At 46.8% G+C, this 19,777-nt stretch overlaps 1 long non-coding RNA gene across 1 annotated transcript; it reads left to right on the top strand.

The window, feature by feature from the left end:
- The first annotated feature begins 10,894 nt into the window (after positions 1–10,894).
- On the top strand, positions 10,895–18,279 carry LOC131483666 (uncharacterized). Its single transcript, XR_009247850.1, has 3 exons — positions 10,895–11,187; positions 14,384–14,431; positions 17,702–18,279. It is a non-coding gene; the product is annotated as an uncharacterized LOC131483666 (long non-coding RNA).
- The last annotated feature ends 1,498 nt before the right edge of the window (positions 18,280–19,777 follow it).

The following is a 19,777-nucleotide window of genomic DNA, read 5'->3' as shown; positions in this document are numbered from 1 at the left end:
TGCCTCCCTTCCTAAGAGCCTCTGGCACGCTCAGGAGCCTTTTCGTCTCTCAACTGAATTTCTCTTGCTTCCACGTAACTCGATTTAAGTAATCTCCTTATTTAAGGAAACCAGAGTCCACGTCACTGGATAGACATGAGACCACACGGAAGCCGCTCTGTGCAGGAAGGCATGAGTCCTCTGGTGAGCTCCAAACCACAGCACTTTACCTGCAGCCGGAGGTGTGGACAGCGGTTACCACACGGGCGTACAGGTCAGCCTTTCCCACCAAAACATCCTCAAGAAACAGTCACGCCCGTTTTCCTGCAGGGAAACTGATGAAGGAACCCACATAGATCTTCACTGGGGAGGCGAGGGTTGAACTCTGGGAGTGTCTGACTTTAAGCCTGGAACGCGGGCTGCTTGTCTACGATCCTACGATCGGAAGAGGTCTGAAAACGCAGTCATATCACGTCCAGCCTACTCTGGCAGCGAACACTAACCAGGATTTGTGCTATGTCCCTCGTAATCTGTAGGAGTCTAGGAGCCGTTTATTCTGAACGGGTCCGTGGATAGGAATAGACGTACGAGTGGATTTGGACAACGGAACGCTACCCCAACCCCTGCTAAAATTAGACCCCAAATGAACTCTGACACACATATGGTGTCAAGGGTTTTGCTTAGGGGACGGTGGACCTGTACGGAGATACTTTTAAAGTAGAAGGTTGAAAACGATGCCGATGATACAGCTGGCCTGTTATAACACACATGCATTGAAGTATCAAAATTGAGTAGAACCTTTAACTTAATGCGATTCCACTTTCTTCTCAATGAAAAGCAACCCCTTCTGTACCTGTGACAGCCACTCGTTCAGCTTGTCCCTATACTGTACACCTGAAGGTAACAGAAGAATGGAAGGAAGGAAGGGGACGGAGAGAGAGAGACAAAATAACAAAGAAAATGCTCCCTCCGTGTAGGTCACTGTGTCTCCATAACATCCCCTCGGCTCCCCTCTTTCACGAGCCAGCAGCATGCGGACTCCACACACACTCGTCCCCGGAACGCTGCCATATAACAGCCTCGGTCCTTCAGATGGTTGTTCGAAATGTAACCATCCACTTAAACATTTTAAACCGACTTGAGATCATTGACTCAAAGGGTTATTGGCCCATAAATTCGCTGCCCCTGGGGACGTGTTTTCAGGACATTCTTGGGACAAATTGAGCTATTCATATCTGTAGACTTTTTTTTTTTTTTTTTAATTCAAAGAAAAATGGATTTAGGGAAACTAAGCAAACTAAGTTAACAAAGAAACTGTAGTCCTGATGTTATTTTCTGGCAGCACTGGGGCAGCTGAGCACTCCTCGTGGTTAGGAAAGAGTCCCCCATCGTGGGGCATCTCTCCCGTCCCACACGGGCCTCAGGGGGTGAGGGAAGGTGCCTGGGCAGCTCGGGTGAGGCTTGCAGAGGGTCAGTTCTGTGTCCGACTGGATGCAACCCCATGATTCCCCAAATCACAGCTGATCCTGAGATGGGAAAGCGCTAAATGGGGCACAGTCCCACGTCCTCTGCCTGTCGCCGTGATGTGACACACCGTTCGTGTCTTCTGTGACTCAGACCCAAACTCGGGGCTCTGTCCAGACAGGAGGCAAGCTCCCTGCCGTGGGCCACTTTCCCTGCACCCAACAGCGGGGCTTTCCTGTACCTGGCTTCAACCTTGCCATTAGGGTCCTTGCTCCTGACTTTCAACCTGTAACCCACTTGCATCACAGGTCACTCTCGAAGTATGTGACAGAATTTGATGGAGTACTAGGCTGCTGTATTGTATTTTCAGAACAGACGTCCATCTGCTAAACATTTGTCTTTATTCCTGAAGTGCATCCACACTCTTGAGAGCTACTCAAGAGCTCTCCTGGCTAAATATTCCCCGCCCCACCTCTGCCCCCCCACTGGAAGGTGCCCTGGAGAAGCTCTGGGGGATGACAAGAGTCGGCTCTCAGCTCACTGGTGGCCAAGGAACCATGCTTTCTTGACTGGACTTCCAAACAGAACTCTCTTCACCATCCCAATCAGATGTATGTCCAGACTGCACTTGTCCACGCTTCACTGAACTCCTAAAGAACTCAGCCTGGTCCATGTTGCTTCCCCCTGCCCTCGAAACGCTTGAAGAATGCCCTGAGTGAGGCCCATAGACCAGAACCCTGCCCAAACAGGGAGTTCTCGGTCTTTGATGACCCCATGCCTTCTCTCCACACAGGGTAATCTTCAAAGAGCAAGCCGGGGAGATCTGTCAACTCCAGAGACAGCAAATGACTACGAGATCCTTTCCCCAACCTTTCCCATTTTCCTGTTACTCCTCTGCCATCTTGTCAGACCACATTCCTGTGTCCTGCTCTTCCCGTTTGGAACACGTGGATGTGAATCTTGCCTCTGACACCTGTCAACTGTTCAGCGTCTCGGGTTCCACTGGTGGATATGAGGTAATCCCAGCACTCACCATACGGGCCTATTGAGAAACCTCTACTTCATGGTGATAGACGATCCCATCAGATGGGGATGCTGCATCAGGTTGGAGAGAAATTAGACGGCAGACTTGGGAAAACCGGAGCGCCTTCTTTCCGGCTCTTGTTTCCCATAGAAGGGGACGTTGCTAGGAACCTGTCGTGGTGGATGCTTGCTGTTTCTGGAGACACCACAGGCGTGTTCATGGAAAGACAGTTCAGATCTACAAATACACAGACTCTGGCTCTGCTGCCTTAGCTGCTGATATGTTCACAGGTGTGTTAGCTAGCAAGTAGATACCCTGAAAAGGGCCACGTTCCAACCAAATACACCGAGATGTGAGCTGAGTGTGGTTTTAATATGCTGGCATACTAGGATATTTCTGACTTTGAAAAGTACCCTGCATGATCAACCGTCTTCACTTTTACTGAAGAAGGGATAATTTGCTTCAGATTTGAGTCAAAACAATAAAACTGCTTATGGAAAAATGACCTTTCTTGTCCTTACACGTATCAAGTGGGTTCTTAGGGAAGCAAGCCCAGCAGGAAGCCCATTTAACTAACTCACTGAGAGCACAAGACTCCAAGAAGCCGTTACTTACTTTTATTACCCTAAACCAACCAATATTCGTCGTGAGAAGCCCGTGCGTTTTCACGGAGTCACCTTGGTGTGATAACATTCTCTGTACCCAGCCTGGGGACATTTGCTTTTTAATTTTTTTCTTAACTCCAAGTTTACGTTTCCACTCTTAATAATTAGCAAGATCCTTGTTTTGATGTGATGCTATCAACACCTGGTATGATCAGGATTGGAAACGTAGTTTATTTATTTATTTTTAAAAAATTTTTTTTAACATTTATTTATTTTTGAGACAGAGAGAGACAGAGCATGAGCAGGGGAGGGTCAGAGAGAGAGGGAGACACAGAGTCCAAAGCAGGTTCCAGGCTCTGAGCTGTCAGCCCAGAGCCCGATGTGGGGCTCGAACTCACGGACCGCGAGATCATGACCCGAGCCGAAGTCGGACGCCCAACCGACTGAGCCACCCAGGCGCCCCTGGAAACGTAGTTTAAAAGCTTGCTGCCACACCTCAGACAAAGCTGGATGTTGATGGCGTCCGATGACACATCTCAGGCCACGGTCTGGTTCTTTCTGTGGGAGAGGTAGTTCTGCAAACAGCCACTCCGAGCTTTTAGGCTTCTTGTGTATTTTGATATATGCTGAAGCAGGCTCATGCGTAAGTTGCATCCTGGTTAGGAGACAGTCATTAGCTTCTAAAGAATCATCTGGAATCATCTGCGTAGCTCATACACATAAAAGTATAATAGAGAAGTATAAAGATGAAAGTAATAGACTTAGTCTGAATAAGTAATTTGTATAATTGGCTGCCTCAAAAACAGGAAGACATAACAAAGAACACGTCTGCAATATCCTTTCCTTCTACTCCCTTTTATGCAAAGAAGATGGGTCCAGGTCTATGCAAAGGTGTAGGTTAAACAGCCACTGGCACATTTATCCTAAAAGTGAGGCCTGTCCAGTCTGACTCCAGGCCAAGATAAGAGAGACGAGAAAAGATTTCCTTTCTCTGTGCGCCACTCCTCTCTATTTCTGTGACGATTTCTTCTTGTTAAGAGCTGTGAAGCGTTGGCGATTTTACTTTACTTTCAAGCCAAACTGTTAGCCTGTTGCAGCTTCCTGGCCGCTGGCAGATGTGACGTTCCCGGGTCAGAGGTGAAGGACACTGCGTTACTCACAGAAATCACAGTTGCGCAGACATCATTTTCCTTGTGTTGGTTCCTCAAAGTTCCAGCCCTCAAGGAGCAGCTTGGAGGGGCCTGGCTGATGCTGGCACTCGCATCAGTTGCTGCCCCGTGACAGACACACGCTTCTGACGGGAACTGGCTCACGTGGTGACGGAGGCTGAACAGCCCCACGATTTGCCCTTCGCAAGCTATGAACCCAGGAAAGAGGGTGGCCTCTAATTCAGTCTGCATCTGAAGGCCTGAGGACCAGGGGATTTATGGTGTAAATCCCAGTCTGAGGGACGAGATGAGAGGCCCCAACTCAATAGCGAGGCAGGAAGAAAAAGGGACGAATTCCTCCTTCCTCTGCCTTTTGTCCTATTGGTTCCTTCAGGGGACTGTGGGAGGCTCATCTACACCGGGGAGGGAGATGTTCTTTACCTGGTCGGCTGACGCAAATGTCCATCTCACCCAGAAGCATCCTCACCCGGAAATCATGTTTAATCTGGACACCCCACGGTCCGTCACGTGGATGCAAAATTAAGCATCACGGGTGCATTCCAAGAGTGGACCCCAAAGCTTGGAGTCCGCAACCTTTTATAATGGTCATGCCAACCCTGTGCTCCAGAGCGAGGTCTTATCAACTCCCAAGGCTGTCGGCAAACCCACCTCTTCCTCAGAGGGAGACACGGCTCCTGACTCCCAAGGTTCTTCACGCTACATTCATCAAAAGGGCCGCCTGGGTGGCTCAGTGGGTTAAGCGTCAGACTCTTGATTTTGGCTCAGGTCATGATCTTACAGCTCATGAGATCGAGCCCTGTGTTGGGCTCTGCACTTGGGATTCCATCTCTCTCTCTCTCTCTCTCTCTCTCTCTCTCTCACACTCTTTCTCTCTCTGCCACTCCCCCATTCACGCTGTCTCTGTCTCTCTCAAAATAAATACATAAACTTAAAGAGTGTCCACAACAAACATCGTCAAGGCCTCTGCTCGCAGGACGTGCACACAAACTCAGGGACCCCCGAGAATCTTCTTCCAGCACGTCTTTCTTCCCCTTTAAATCCACCGTATCAAAACAAAACGTGAAGCAAAAATAAGTTATTCGCACATAATGAGAATGATTTCCCTATCATTATCTCTCCTCGTCAGGCATGTTCATATTTTAAAATCAGCACCATCGCTAATTGCAGAACAGGAGACTTTGTGTCGCTGTTGCAGAAATCTCAAGCTTTATTGGTGACGTTGGAAATGGATTTGGGAGCCAGGAGACCTGCCTGGATGGCACGTAGAGCAAGCGGAAGGCGGGTAATCGCGGACCAGAATTCGTGCTCCCTGATCCACAGAAGGAAGTTGTTCTCAGTTGAGACCATGTTTTCTGCCCCGTCTTGCAGCTGGAGGCGTCCACACTAATGAGTTTTAGAAAAGGCAGCAGAAGGGACGGGGGCTGCTTCCGAACTGGGTTTACGCGAACTTCCCCCGAGGCACTCTTCTGGGCTGTTTTCCCTTCCAGCGGGCCACAGTGCGGGCGGTCGGAGGTGGCCTTGGAAGCGAAGTGAGGAAGATGACAGAGTGTTGCGTAGACGTTGGCCATCCAGGAGCTCGCTCGCTGGCTTAATTCCGTTATGTCACTTTCCCGTGCGTCAGCAGTTCTGTGTTTGGGAGCTACGACCCGTTGCGGCGGTTAGCGTAGCTTCATTCATGTAACTGAGTTGTGTTGTTCAGGAATCATCCTGGAAGAACGTGGGAGAGTCTCTCAGCTGCCCAGAGAGCCTCCGTCCTGACCTTCGTGACCTGGGCGACACCTCCGACAGAAACTTCAGAGTCCTCCTCTCGCATCTCATAACATAACGTTGATTAAAGTGCAGGATACAGGGAGATGAAGGTAATGGAAATGCTTCCGCACACTGGAAGATATAGAATTTGTGCCATCCTAAGACGGAGGGATTGTCCACTATGCCCATTCACTGTGGAGAGCCTACAGTCGGGCGAACATCTCCACAGATCTCAGACTGTAATACATTTGTTTGCTAACTCGTTAAAACCATTTTTAGGGGCGCCTGGGTGTCTCAGTCAGCTAAGCATCTGATTTCGTCTCCAGTCATGATCTCATGGTTCGTGGGTTCGAGCCCTGTGTTGGGCTCTGTGCTGACAGCTCAGAGCCTGGAGCCTGCTTCGGATTCTGCGCCTCCCTCTCGCTCTGCCCCTCCCCTGCTCACGCTCTGTCTCTCTCTCAAAAATAAACATTTGGGCACCTGGGTGGCTCAGTCAGTTGAGCGACCGACTTCAGTTCAGGTCATGATCTCACAGTTTATGAGTTCGAGCACCACGTCGGGCTCTGTGCTGAAGGCTCAGAGCCTGGAGCCTGCTTCGGATTCTGTGTCTCCCTCTCTCTCTGCCCCTCCCCTGCTCACACTCTGTCCCTGTCTCTCTCAAAAATAAATAAACATTAAAAAAAATTTTTAAAAACCCCCAAATAATAAAGAGGTTGGTGGCAGCTAGGTTTGTGTGGTGTATGACATTTATTGATAAGCACAAATATTTGTCTTATTGGAGACAAACAGTCATCGCAAAGAATAACTTCGCTGATGTGCGGACAGCAGCACCTTACCTGGATTCTCTTCAGGAGATAAATGGCTGGGCAGCTAATTATGGTTTAGAACTCTCTATATTGATATAAAGCAAAGGGTCAGCAAACTTTTCCTATAAAGGGCCAAACAGTATATTCCAGGCTTGGTGGGCCAGATGGTCTCCATGGAAACCGCCTAACTGTGCCATGGCACCAAAATCAGCCACGCAGAGGAAACGAATGAGTGGGCGTGGCTGGCTTCCAATAATACTTTATTTACAAGGAGAACATCTGGACTGGATCTGGCATGGGTGCCTGAGTTGGCCAACCCCTGATCTAGAGACTCAGTGCTCTTCTCCGTGTAGACAAGTTCTGTGCATCCATGGGAAACAGTGCATTGGCTAGAGCACATGCCTCAGGAGTAGCACTGTATAATTCTGTGCACCGCCTGTGAGGGTTTTTTTCTGCAATGCGTTGTCAGTTATCATCGGTAATTGATAAATATGGAACTTCGATCCTTCTTGGTGGTGATTTAATTGACTTCCTTCCCCCAGCCCCTCCCCTCCAATTCTGTGCCCATTTGCAACTGAACTGCACCTTCCTTTCTTCCACAGACAGCTGTGCTCTTTTCCCTTTTCCTTGGAATGGATTGTCACGTCAGCCTGGTTCCCTCGTATCATGGGAGTTAAAGAAATTCTCTAACATGCATTCATTTGAAATCTGTATAGAGTGATGATTTTACCTTTGTCTGCAAATTCTCTTCTAGTTTGCACACGTGATTAGGGATCAAAAGTTATCAGTGGCTTTGAAATGAAGTTCTAAGTGAAGGTGAACTCAGTCTGTTGTTACTTCCCTGTGTGTGTGAAACCAGTCCTGCCCTCTCCAATCTCACAAATAGTTGGTGACGGCATTGTATTTACATAGCGCTTTCAAACGGTGCTTTCATAACCATTAGCTCATTTGTTTCTTTCGACAAGTCTCTAGGCTTTGTTAAGACAAACGATTATCAAAATTTCATTAAGGAGGAAAGTGTGGCCCATAGAAGCTTCACAAATGCATTTCTGTCTCTTTGGAAAGCAAAGCTTAGTTAGTACAAAGCTTTTGTACTTAGTACAAAAATTAGTACAAAGTTGAAGATCACCTCTTACCACCCATTCAGTTTCCCATCCTTCATGCCCCTTCAGCAGATGGACATTCCCCCTGCCTTCCCCATCCCGGCCTTGTGCCGAGCTTAAAACTACACACCATCTCTTGCGAAAGCAGCGTGGAGATCATAACGGCAATTGAGTTTTGGAGCTTACTTGGATTAGTTTAGGCATCTGACTGTGTGGAACATGTTAATAAAGATTCTTTTACTGTTTTATTTATTTTTGAGAGAGAGTGAGTGGGGGAGTTGCAGAGAGAGGGGGAGACAGAGAATCCCAAGCAGCCTCCACTCTGTCAACGCAGAGCCCAATGCAGGTCTCGAACTCACGAACTGTGAGATCATGGCCTGAGCCGAGACCAAGAGTCAGATGCTCAACCAACTGAGCCACCCAGGCACCCCAAGATTTTTTTAATTGTGGGTTTCTGTCAACAAAGTGAATTTATGAATATTATGGTCTTAAAAACAACTGTCAAGTTGATATGCCTTTTTAAAAAAACAGTGTCATGACAAACTCTCTCCTGGCTGCGTAGGTTTACAAGCAGTCTGACCCTCAGAAGCTTCCAGAAGACGGGGCCCGGTTAGTAAAAGGTGCAGCAGCTTACCCCATGAGTAGACCTTACAGAGGCAAGCTGAAATGTCATTGCTGCTTAGAAAAAGTCAACTTCAGTGTCAAACCTCAGGAATAAAAACTCAACAGGAGGGACATGAGTGTATATAAATAGGGTGTCTGTAGAAATGGTTTAGAGCTTACACAAGAATCTCGTACAGGAGGGAAGAATGGGGGGATGCAAATGAGAGAATTCAGGGTCATTCCGGCTAATAGTCTTGTCACAGCGTATTCCAATCTCCTCTGTTTTTCAGCAGCTGGGGGGAGGTGGGGAGAGGAGTCCCACCAGCCTTCGTGGTGCATCCTTAACAGTAGGTGACACGTCGGAGCACTTTCCAGAACAATTACAGGATGACTTTTCAGGGAAGGTTTGCTGTGTTTCTATTTTAGACTCTGAGCCTCATGGAGGACGTTTTCTGAGCACACGATCTTATTCATAAGGCTGCATTTCAATTAAAATTAGTACAAAGTTGGCTGGAGATTTGAAGGAAAGAGAAAGCAGGCTGTGGACTTGATACTGATTTCTTTGAAAATTTCTATACAATCCATCTTTCCATCATTTGAGAGTTTGTGTTTGCCTTTGTTTCTCTATTCAGAAACAACTAACGATATGTGTGTGTGTGTGTGTGTGTGTAATCTTTAAGGAGAATTAGAGACTTTGTTCTTAAAAATATAAAAGTATCCACTGGCTATTTGTCCCTCTGTGGCTATTAAAGGGTTATATTATATATTCTAACACTCATACGTGGCTGAAGATCATATGAAACGCAAATTGTGATATTTAGGTTTCTATTGACTGATGCCATTCAAATGCAAGGTATTTAGCATAACTTTTTAATTGTTCATAGACTATTAAACATCTTGAATTATTTTGCTGTAAGAATAGAATGAAATCCTTTATATACTTGCTGGGGTTTTTCCCTCCTTAGGACAAGGTGATAAATACTTAAAGGGAAAGTGAATGCATATGCTTTCGGATCCATTGAGTCCAACTCACAAAGAATTGTGTTCTACGAAAAGGCATTTGCGCACTTTTTATAAGCCCACTGAATACCTTTCAGAGTCCTTACAGAAATCAGGAATAGAAACCTCCAGATTCCCAGGAGCAGAGAAAACTTGACCCCGAAAGGTAAAGTTACATCTGAGACTCGGAAAACAGGAAATTCTAGATGCTTCTGGCAAAACACACGGTACCTGGCAGTGTCCCGGAGAGTGTGCTAAGTTTTCCCAAATCTGTGCGTTCCTTCTAACTCGGGAATCCTCCAAGGGCTGAAATCCCCCATTCCAGGCAGGGAAGTAGCAACAACCACAACAGCCACAAAACAACCTTCAGGAGAAGGAGCGGAGATTGCTATTGTGGTCCCTCGGCAAAACTGCACACTCGAAAACCCACCCTGCAGGACAAGGCATCACCCAGACACCTCCCCTGGGGGAGGGAGGCTTTGTTCAGAAAAGGAAGCTCAGTGTGTGGACGAGCTGAGGGTTGCACGAACCACATCACTAAGTAGGGCAGGGCTGCGCACCTTCCAAATATATGTTTCTTTGTTCTGATGTTTCCCTGAGAGGTAAGCGAAGAGTGAGTCTCCCTCCTCCCTGGGCCAGAGGAAGACGCCCAACAACAATGTCAACACCAACAAGAAGGCTGCAAAGAGTGGGTGTCCTGGAAATTCCATCTGCATGAAGTATGCAGGGAAAAGCCTGGCCAGTCACCGTAGCTGGTGAAAAACAGATTGGGCGCTCATTGTTTGGCTCCGTGAGTAAGTCAGCAAAGAAATGTGGGTGTGTGCGGTCAGGAGGAAAACAGACTTTTAAAAATGTGGGAATCCTTTTTTTAAAATTGTTAAAGAAAATACTTTAACGCGATACTTTAAGCGATTACTTAGCTCCTGAACTTAAAACACAATTAAAAAGTAAGCATGGACCAACTCAATGAAACCTGAACGTGGGGGGAAAATAAAACCCTGGTACAACCATTACCAGTATTTTCGTGGGATCATCCTCAAGGCTATTACAAATGTCGCCAAGCCCCCCGTCTATCCTTCTAAGCCCCCGAAAGGAACGCGGTGCCCTGGAGTTTGTGAATGTTACAATTTAACTGGAGACCCCCGGTGTCTCCTCCCCCACAGCGGGTCACCATGAATCAGAGTTTTTGTGGTTGTTCTATTGAAACGGGCAGGCACTCGGTGGTTCGGCTTTTGTTTAATTTGTTACAAGATCACACAAGCTATTTTTCAAGAGTTGCAGAAAGCATCTTGGGAAATCCACAAAAATGGGCTGAATCATCTAACCAAAAACAGCCCATGCCACATCTGACTGAATCTTGCTTTTTTTTTTTTTTTTCCTCTTGGGAGAATGCTCTCAACCTCAGTTACATGTAAGAACGAGAATGCAGAGAATGATCTAGGGTCTGAGGAGACAGCCCAAGCAGCCTCCGACCACTGAAATCCTGAAGATGTTTTCACCGGGAGGGGACAGGACAGGTGACACGGTCAGTCGGTCAGTGGCCACCTGCTGCAGGTGTTCTGAGAGGTGAAGACTCACACCCAAATTGGAGATGCTGTTGTGGAAGAGTGATCGTCCCAGGAACCTACAGCGAAACAGGACAGTTTAGGGGGAGGAGACCTCCCTCTCCAGGTCTCATATCACAAGGTACAGGTCAAGCTTGTTGTTTGTCTTCTTTTTTTTTTTTTTTTTTTTTTTTTTTTTTTAGCTCAGGTTAGCACATTTCACATGGAAATCCACAAAGCATTTGTGTTTCCTTTGGCCTGTGACCTGTTAGGTCACACGAGATGCCAAATGCGTTTTGTTTTTTATGCAAGCCCAAAAGAGAATTTGGCTCTTGGATTTATAACAGGATTGGACTTTAGGCTTCTAACAGTTAAAAGTGCTCCTCCAAATGGGATCGGTCAGGAAAAATGCAAGGGGCACAGGGACGAGTTGTTGGGTGTTTTGACATTGTCTCTTTTCATAGGAGAGTCCCAGTTCAAGGAGGGAGGGGTTTCCCCTTTTCAAAAAACGCTTGTAAACGCGTGACTCATTATGCTGTTGCAAACAGCCAAAAAGTTCTGCAGAGACTGGGGCAGGTCAGACTGCAGCGAGGCTAATACTTCAGGGCTGCTCGCCAGCCCTGTCCACCGGAGTCCAGAGGAGCGGGAATCCAGGGTCCCCTGCTTCCGTCCTCAAAGGCATTCTGTTGTTCCCCATCTTGAACAGAACCGGCTCCCACAGGGGCCATTCTGTGACACCGCCACCGTCCAACATTATCTCGTCCCCGGTTCTCTGGAAAGGTTGGGTTCTACCGGGTCGACCAGCGTCCTTCTCTCATTTGAAGAATCTGGCTCTGAGCATGATGTGGGCAGAGCAGGGGAGGGAGGGATGCTAAAACCTCAGTTGTTGAGAAAAAAAGACATACAGGTTTTCTGTAGCAGTGAACCCAGAGTAAGACATTGCTTTGTCGCTAAGGAAAAACAACAACAACAACAAAAACCCAGCCAAACAGACCTTTCCTGCACCCAGCTGGAGATACCACCTTGAAAAACAGATGTTGGCCAAATGTGGCCCAAGTTCTGATGTGAAGGTATCGCTGGCCCTGTGCTATGAGGGCCCTGGGTTTTCTCATTTGCCATCGCGCCACTCAGACGTGACAGCGAGGTCTCCTCAGGGTGACTGATTTCAGCTCCGAGAACAGGAAGAGTAACTCACATGCCCACGGCCATGTCTCACACACTTTACCCATCGTGTGCATTTCGTGTTTATGCAGGGAGAGCTGGAAGCTGGGGGCCAGTGTGAGCACCGTGCTATATCTTCCTGGGGAGCCAGCCCCTGCCAGACGCCCCACCACCGGGATCCGCACCCCACCCGTCGACAGGCTTTGTTCTGGGCAGTGAGGCCTCAGACAGGGGTTCCCTGACCCCCAGCCCCAGAAAGGGAAATAACAGCAGACCCTTAACGGCAGGATTAGATTTTTGTTTCTGGTACAAGGTAGATGATGAGTTTCAAAAGCAAATTTTAACCTTTTTTTTTTTTTTAACTAAACAACAACAACAAAATTATTTTTAGATTGATTGTGTGTGTGTGTTTTGTGTGTGTGTGTGTGTGTGAAGTCAAAGACTGCAGTACAGCTGACACACGCATTTTGGTAATCTCGCATCTTAGAATCGAGTTTCAAAACAACCTGACCTTGGCCTACAGTGGCTCACCAGTAACTGCCACCAACTGTCCCAAACAGGGTTCCATCCCAGATGGTTCTTCCCTGAGAAAAGCCCAGATTTACTCCCAGAGCGTCATCCTTCGTCCTCAGTGCTCTCCACACCGTGTCATGTGTCCCACTTTGCAATTTGCTCCCAACCCAATGGCTTTTCCACCAAGAGTCTCTTCCCTGTTCAAATCTGTTTGGATTATGTTCTTAGCCGTTTTTTTTTTGTTTTTTTGTTTTTTTTTTTTTTTTTTTAATTTGAAAGCATTTTGCTTCCAGGCATCCTGCTGTCTCCCAGAAACTAACGCGACACCAGGAAGCCAGGAAGCCTGTCCTACACAGACCGTCCCCTCTCGACGTCCCAAATCCGTCATTTCCCTCCCAAGACACAAGCAAACACCCTTTTAAAAAAATGGTTTGCTGCCCTCCATTTCCATTAGGTACTGAACACAGTGTTTCTCTTCTTGTGTCCCTGGACCCTGAGTTCCAGGAGGGCGTTTTTCCTGTGCTGCTATTTGGTATATTGCTTCCGCCCAGCCCCAAAGTGCCGACGGTGAGTGAGCTAAATGCAGCAGTGCGCCTCCAGAGAAAACATGACGGTCATTAGCAGACTAAGCAGGCATTTGGGTTTTCAAGGCATTCAGTACACTCGGCTAAAATATATTTACTAACCTACAACCAGAATTGAAAATACTCAACAGCAAATTTTTGCTGGGGATGGGGGGGGGGGCGGGGAGGTGCGTGTGCTGGGGGGTGGAGACGGCCTGAATAAGGAAATCGTGTGCACACTGGCTCTGCTGGTGTTCAGGAATGCCAAGGAGGAAGGTTCTGGAAGTGAGAGTGAAAGCATTGTGTTGAAATCGTGTTGGTGGCAAACAGAGTCGCTCAGTTTGTGGTGCATTTAGACTGTTACCAGGGACGGAAACAATGAGAGTTTCATGAAGCTTGTTTACACACCCAGAAAATACATTTAGCTTTTCGAAGCAGAGTGCTGTGGAAAATGTCTGACATGCGCCTACTGTCCTCAAAATAGCTCCCTTCCCAACGGCTCGGCAAGTGCTGGAAACCCTCCTCTGTTTCAAGGTACCAAGAGCCATAAATCCATATTTAATTAGCTCTGAATGAAATGCTGAAGACGATAGGATCTTTGTGCTAAAAATGAAACCCAAACGGGCCTGGTTGATTTATGTCTCATTCAGAGTTGTAATTTAATTAAAACGACATACTGGGTTTAAAACACACACACGCGCGCACACACACGCACACAACCTCCCTGGCAGAGTTCTTCCCACGTGAAATTCAAATTCAGTGTCTTATGGCTTAGGAATTTCCATATTCTGCTTTTCTGTCACATTGCTTAATATGTTTATTCAGCCCTCTTCCAACAGCTTACTTTCTTAACTAGCTTGTTGCTCATTAAGTCGCTGAATGTCTTAGTGACTCAAAGGTATAAACCAAAGTCTGCATACAAACACATCTTACATCTTAATGGAGCACTACTGGACAGCTCTTCGAAGATTGAGCCTCGTCCGCACCAGGCTTGTATTTATGGGGGAGGTTAGCATTGAGTCTACGTATAGACATCAAGGCAAAGTTGCAAATGAAAAGGTAAACAAAATGATGGATTTCTTTCTTTTTTTTTTTTTACAGCGTCAGAGGGTGAAATCGCGATATTAATATGAATGTGACATTTTACTAGTACATCTGTAAAATGAAGTTTTTCCATTAAAACTTTAATTTTTGCGTCATTCTTACAAGGGGAAAAAAAAAAGAATTCCTGTAAATTAAAGCTTCTCTCTTCCTCTACCCTGAGTGCAAAACGTTTCAAGTTAAATTAGATTATAAAGTAATATAATGTCATGGGGAGCTTAATGAATTATTTGTAAATAAGCTGGAAAAATTTACTTGGATTTTTATATACACCCAACTTACAAATGTCAAGACACCCAGAAGCTCCCTTTTTATTGGTGCATCAGTTACAAACAAAAATGTGCTGTCACTCCAAACCCTGAGCGTTTCTTTTTTTTTTTTTTAATTTTTTTAATGTTTATTTATTTTTGAGACAGAGAGAGAGAGAGACAGAATGCAAGACGGGGAGGGGCAGAGAGAGAAGGAGACACAGAATCCAAAGCAGGCTCCAGGCTCTGAGCCATCAGCACAGAGCCCGATGCGGGGCTCAAACCCACAAACCACGAGATCATGACCTGAGACAAAATTGGACACTTAACTAACTGAGCCACCCAGGCACCCGTTTCAAAAAAATTTTTTTAAGTTTATTTATCTAAAAAAAACTTTTAAAAAAACGTTTATTTTATTTTTGGGGGAGGGAGGGGCAGAGAGAGAGGGAGACACAGAATTGGAAGCAGGCTCCAGGCTCTGAGCCATCAGCACAGAGCCTGACGCGGGGCTCAAACCCACTGACTGTGAGATCATGACCTGAGCCGAAGTAGGATGCTCAACCAACTGAGCCCCCCAGACACCCCTGTATACACATCTCCTTTTTAAAAAGTCAGAGTACTTCTTCATTTTCCTCCCAAGCTATTGAGAAGACACAGTTGCAGTCATTTGCCATTTGCACAGGTGGAGGTGTGGGTGCTGAGGGTCCTCTGGAACACGGCTGGACCCTCAAGTCAGCAGGACACTTCAGAGATGCCGGCCCTTCTTCCCCACAGCACAGATCTCTCACCTTGAGATGAGCCACCTTCCGCAGGTAAGGGTCTCACACCACCTGGAACAGGCAGATTCTTGCTTTGTAGAGTCAGGGAGAGGGAGAGACAAGTGGAGATGATCTAGGGACAGTTTTATTTTGTACATGAGAGAGGTGAGTCTCAGTATTTGTCACCTGCAGACAAGGTAGCACAGTGACTTTAATTCGGATGGCAATGTTTTTAGCAATCTCTGGAACGTTGGGAATAAGTTAATTGAGCCCTTCCTTTTGTAGGTAAGCAAGCACACCATCTGCTATTATGGTGACAGTCTTTGTTAACCAACCGCAAAACAGGAAAAAAAATATATATATAAAGAACAATCTTTTTGTGTCATACAAATTTTGTTTAATAAGATGCATTACTTTAATTTGTAAATAAAATGAAAAGGACAAACAAAACAATTGTAATTTTAAGTCAAAATTTAAGGGGGAGCAAAATTTAAGTTCTTGACATATTTAGTTTGTAATTATTTAGGAATTTGTCATTCGGGTAAATAGTAAAATGTTATTTGAGGTGCACCAAGCACGCACACAGTCATGTATAATAAGGTGAGACACGTCTTCTCTTCTACAAATTTTAGTTGATCAAATTGAAATTTTTCCTCATTAAGTATTAAAGATCAGCTTGTAAGAAAAAAACAGGAAGGTTTTTGGTTAAGGGCTGGTGGCCCGCTGGGATATTCCTTTTTTTTTTTTTTAAGTTTATTTATTTATTTTGAGAGAGAGAGGGGGGGAGAGAGAGAGAGAGAGAGAGAGAGAGAGAGAGAGAGAGAGAATCCCAAGCAGGCTCTGCGTTATCCGTGCAGAGCCTGATGTGGGGCTTGAACTCACAAACTGTGAGATCATGATCTGCACCAAAACCAAGAGTCAGTTGCTCAACTGACTGAGCCACTTGGGCGCCCCACCACTGGGATATTCTTAATCCTAAATCTCAGTTTTTTAAACTATGATAGTTTTATGATCTCATGCATCATGGGTTTGAGCCCCGCTTCGGGCTGTGTGCTGACAGCTCAGAGCCTGGAGCCTGCTTTGGGTTCTGTGTCTCCCTCTGTCTCTGCCCCTCCCCTGCTCTCACTCTGTCTCTCTCAAAAATAAATAAACATTGAACTATGATTTTAAATTCTTCCTTTAAATTTGAGCCAAATGGTTTGTTGAATTTCTGGCCCAAGAAGATTTTCATCTTCACTTAGAGACTATTGTTTCTTTCACTTCTAGTTCTGAAGAAAAAAACATATATTATTACACTCGTAGGAAGTTGAGACAGGGGTCCGAGGGGTGTGGCTTTGCCAGCCCAGCATTGTCCTTTAGGATTCGGTCTTCCTCCTTCAGGCTTTTCCTCCCATAGCCAGGGACTCTGCTCCACAACAACCATCACCACACTGGGAGGTTCTCTTGAACGCTCCGTGGTCTGAAATGTTCCACCGGTGTGTGTGTGTGGTCACACTGGGACTATTATTTCCTCCAAGTGTTAACATTTAAGAAACCGAGTAACTCAAATAAATATTTTAATACAATTTAAAAAAGAAATCATAATTGGGGACACCCAGGTGGCTCAGTTGGTTGAGCATATGTCCCTTGATTTCGGCTCAGGTCATGATCCCAGGGTCATGCAAGCGAGCCCCGAGTTGGGCTCCACACTGAACATGGAACCTGCTTGAGACTCTCTCTCTCTCTCCCTCTGCCCCTCCCCCGCTTTGCTTTCTCTCTCGAAAATAAATAAGAAAGTCCGAACTAATACAGATACATACATGATGACCAAAATATCCAGTAAATTTTCAACTGAAGTGTAGTTGACATACAGTTAACATTAGTTTCAGGCGGACGACACGGTGATTCAGCAGCGTATGTGCTGGGCTCATGGCAAGAGCAGCTGCAGTCGGTCCCCACGCGACTGTGACAGTATCATCGACTATGTTCCCCGTGCTGTACCTTCGATTCCTGTGACGAATTCCTTCCATAACCGGAAGCCTGTGTCTGCCACTCTCCTTCTCCCATTGTGTCCATCAGCCCCCAACCCCCTGGTCACCGTCAGTCTGTTCTCTGTCAAAGTATCAAACTTTTAACTAAACACAGGCTCATCGCCCTGTCCTATTTACGCTTCCAAGTTCTCCAGTTCTGAAAAGCATGCGTGCCTAAAATATTTTATTCTATTTTCTGTTTCAAGATGACGTGTACGTTTTAATCTCATGCCCTTACCTTTGTCCTTTTACCTATGTGTGTGTGTGTGTGTGTGTGTGTGTGTGGTGTGTGTTTTTGTGCAGTGTCTCTTTACTTCCTTATCTCTGCTACCAGCTGTGTGACCTTGAACAAGTTACCTCGTCTGTCTGCTCCTCAATTTCTCCAGCTGTGAAATGGGGTTAAGGAGATGGCCTGTGGGGGGCTGTGGGGAGGACTCACTGAGTCTGTGCGCGTTAAGGACCTAGACCTACACCTTGCGAGAGTCAGGTCTCTGGCTGCGGACTTGCATTCTTGTGCTGCTTTCACTGTTTTAACTGTTAATGGAAGCCAGAGCTCCATGTGTACCACCTCTGGTGCTGGGGGTGAGGATCAAAGGCCCCTCACCCTCGATCGATGGCCAGATTTTCACCAGACTTCTCATCCGAACCCTCTCTCGTCCCAGACGTGGAATCGCTCAGCCCCCAGCTTCCGCAGTCACTGTAATGTGAGCTGGACGCCATCCCCTCGGGCAGATGGGTCCCAAATGCCGTGTGGGGGCCACACAGTGACATGGCGGTTCCTACTCCTCCACAGCGGCCTCTTCGAGGAAACAACCCGACCATGTACACTGACAGATTCTGGAAGGTTCTCCAGGGTCAGCTCCCACCGAAGATTCCAGCACTCCTGGTCATGATGTCACAGTTCATGGGATGGAGCCCCCCCACTGGGCTCCGTGCTGATAGCACGAAGCCTGCTTGGGATTCTCTCTCTCCCTCTCTCTTTCTGTTCCTCCCCTGCTCATTCTTTCTCTCTCTCAAAATAAATCAACTTTTAAAAAACAAATAAAAATAATAAAATAAAATACAATAAAATAATGAAATAAAATTCTACCATTCCTTTTAGACTACGTGTTAAATTTTCTACTCGTGTGTCCTTTCAGATGCAAAAACCTGAGAGAATCTTGTCGTAAAAATAATTTAACAGGCAGCCTGGAGGTGGGAGAGATATCTAGGAGTCCCAGAGAAGAATCGTCAACTGTTGAACAAGTATTTATTAGGCATCTACTAAGTGCCCAGCACTTCACTGGGGTCTGAAGATACAGCGAAATTGGCACAGGGTCCTTCTTCCCGACTTCGGCAGGTGAGAGACACTTGAGAGATGATGCAGGCAGTGCTGTGCGCTGAGCTGGAGTGGGGGCTTCTCTGTGCTTCACTTTCTACGCCCCAAGGGGGTTAGTTAGAAATGAAGGAAGACGGTGCCCGGACCAGGGTAAGTCTTCGGGACACGTGAGCTGCGATTATTATCCTCGTCTGTGGCACAGGAAAGGTCTGATGTGAGCAAGGACCACGGGGACTCTAACGGCAGGAAGGGTGGCTGGGTGGGGTCTGAAGAGCAATGAGGCGTTTGTTGGATACACAGGAGGCCGGGGAGGAGAGACAGTTGGGATGGAGGGAACAGCGCCAGCAGAAACACAGATGTGTACGAGACGGGGCATTCCGGTGCTGCAGAGACAGGCAGCCAAGGTTGCTACGGGCTTTACTGCCAGTGCAGTGACCACAGGCCCCGGGAACTGGCCCTAAGCAACAGCCAGTGAGCAATGCACACGCCGGGGGCTCCAAAGCATCACCTAACGCCTAAATAGCCTTCTTTTCCTCCTTCCTCTTCTGACTTCCCTCTTTCACCCTCTCTCGTCCAGCATCCAACCCTGGCTCTGCCCCCTACACCAGGCTGTAAGCACGGTAAAGGGCAGGCCGTGTGTCTCTCACTGTGATACCCGCTGCCCGGGGCACGATGTCTCACACGGAGTAAGCACTGGGATCCTTCCATTGGAGCAGGAAGGATCCACTGCTCACCTGTGGTGGGTCAGGTGCTGTTCCAGCTCTTTGGGACACGTCATCCAACACGGGGTCACAGATCCTGTCCTCCCATAGCTTACACTCTGTTAGGTAGAACAAGGCCGCGGTTGGGATGGAGGCAGAGGACGGCAATCAAAGGAGTACGTGAGTTCTACGGTCCTGCTTATGTTAACTATTTCATAAAATAATATTCCATAGGCTTGGTACATAAGGGAGGTATAAGCATCTGAAACGTCGTGACGGAGCCTAAAGGTTAAAGCCAACAGATATTTGTGATACGGATTGGCTGGTCTTGAAAAATATTTCTTGAAATCAAATGACTCT

This window comes from Neofelis nebulosa, chromosome 8, assembly GCF_028018385.1.
Source record: "Neofelis nebulosa isolate mNeoNeb1 chromosome 8, mNeoNeb1.pri, whole genome shotgun sequence".
Lineage (NCBI taxonomy): Eukaryota > Metazoa > Chordata > Mammalia > Carnivora > Felidae > Neofelis > Neofelis nebulosa.
The sequence above is the reverse complement of the archived record's forward strand: the minus strand, read 5'-3'. Positions and strand labels throughout refer to the sequence as shown.